General features: G+C 39.0%; 1 non-coding gene across 1 annotated transcript; it reads right to left on the reverse strand.

The window, feature by feature from the left end:
* Positions 1 to 433: 433 nt before the first annotated feature.
* Positions 434 to 507, reverse strand: Trnai-aau (transfer RNA isoleucine (anticodon AAU)). Its single transcript has one exon. It is a non-coding gene; the product is annotated as a tRNA-Ile (tRNA).
* Between the last annotated feature and the right edge of the window lie 1,266 nt (positions 508 to 1,773).

The following is a 1,773-nucleotide window of genomic DNA, read 5'->3' on the forward strand; positions in this document are numbered from 1 at the left end:
TCAAAAATGAGTATAAAATATATGAGAAGAGAAGAGGACTATTAATAAAATAAAATTGAAATTAAGATTAAGAATGACATTCATAGTTTACTGTTATTTCTTGCATGCGCACGTGGTCTTTTCGTTCCGTTCTGGATTCGCACTGATAATATACCAATTAGGCCTGCATTTCTTTTATCTCACTAATACAATTTGAAAAAGTATGATCAAACAATCAGATAGAAAGCTTCGTACAAGTAACCAGTCTATGTACACATGTACCTCTCTTCAATATATATCTCATCACAAACCTTATGGTCGTTAGGAGTGCATCCTAACGACCATAAGTTTGTGGTGAGGTACATATCGAAAAGAGGTACATAAAAAAAAGCTAATTTCAAATTAATAAGGTATGCCAAAGACATTGGTAAATATGCACTTACTTTAAAAAAGATGGCCAGTATGGGGCTCGAACCCACGACATTCGCGTTATTAGCACGACGCTCTAACCAACTGAGCTAACCGGCCACGTGGAACGTAAGTGATATAAGGACTATTATGTAGATACAATAGCATAGATTACAGTTGTGTGTGTTCATAGTCCATCTTCTTGTGACACTTGAGAGAGAGAGAGAGAGAGAGAGAGAGAGAGAGAGAGAGAGAGAGAGAGAGAGAGAGAGAGAGAGAGAGAGAGAGAGAGAGAGAGAGAGAGAGAGAGAGTTACGGGCATAGATAGACACATTGAGTAATTTATGTATACATTTGGTTATTGCTCCATTTTCACAGATGATTGCCGTCACTCTGAGCCGCTTCGTTGTCTATGGCAGTTTTGACTTCTCGTCCATGACTTCTCAGATCACCATTCAGTCCTGCTGCAGATCCGCATGGTTTGAAGCATAAGTGATAGACGAAAGCTGTAGCTTCGACTGGATTTATGGAACGTGATCTTTGTGTACTGCCGTGTCTTTTCTGGCCTGAAACGGATTTGCAAACTTTTTCACATATCACTCTTGTTGAATCACCTGGAAGGATGTTACATACAGTTGATCTAACGTGAGACTTCGAATGGTTGACATACCCAATCTTAGAGAGGAATACACGGCCATACGTAACACTCTTCCAGCATTTTATATTTTTATTGAGGTTCTGATGACAGCCTTTCCGAAGCCAAGGCGATCCTCTTCAAAAGTTTTATAATCTTCGCTTATGCGTTTCCTCCGCTCAGATCTCTCCAAAGCTAGCTCTTCCCAGTTCTTAACACTGATCTGCAATTTCTTGGTTGCCTTTTATGCAGTGTTTGTATCTTTTTCGTGTTTTGTGCTGAGGACGCTTTCCAATGCACAGCTCGTCACGGAACTGCTGCTTTGGAATCCTGTTATCTTCCTTACACACAATATGACCCACCCAACGCATTTCATTACATATGATTAGTGGCTGGCGGTTTGTGCTTAGTTGCCTTTGCACGATCTTCTGTGTGAGATGTTTTACTTTGACATTTGCTGAGTGTGAGTGTCAAGCATTTTGTCTGTATGTATGTATGTATGTATGTATGTATGTATGTATGTATGTATGTACGTACACACACACAAACATATATATACCTATATATATTTATAATATATATATATATCATATATGAATACAGGTATATATACATATACGTCCGCAAATCCCAAGTTGACATCTGCTCTTCTCGCCATTCTCGCGAACTCATTTCACCCTTTTCGGATAAACTTGTGACTGGTGACGAAAAATGGATCTTCTATCGAAATGTTAAACGTCGTAAACAGTGGC

The sequence above is a fragment of the Octopus bimaculoides genome, chromosome 8 (genome assembly GCF_001194135.2).
Source record: "Octopus bimaculoides isolate UCB-OBI-ISO-001 chromosome 8, ASM119413v2, whole genome shotgun sequence".
Classification (NCBI taxonomy): Eukaryota; Metazoa; Mollusca; class Cephalopoda; order Octopoda; family Octopodidae; genus Octopus; species Octopus bimaculoides.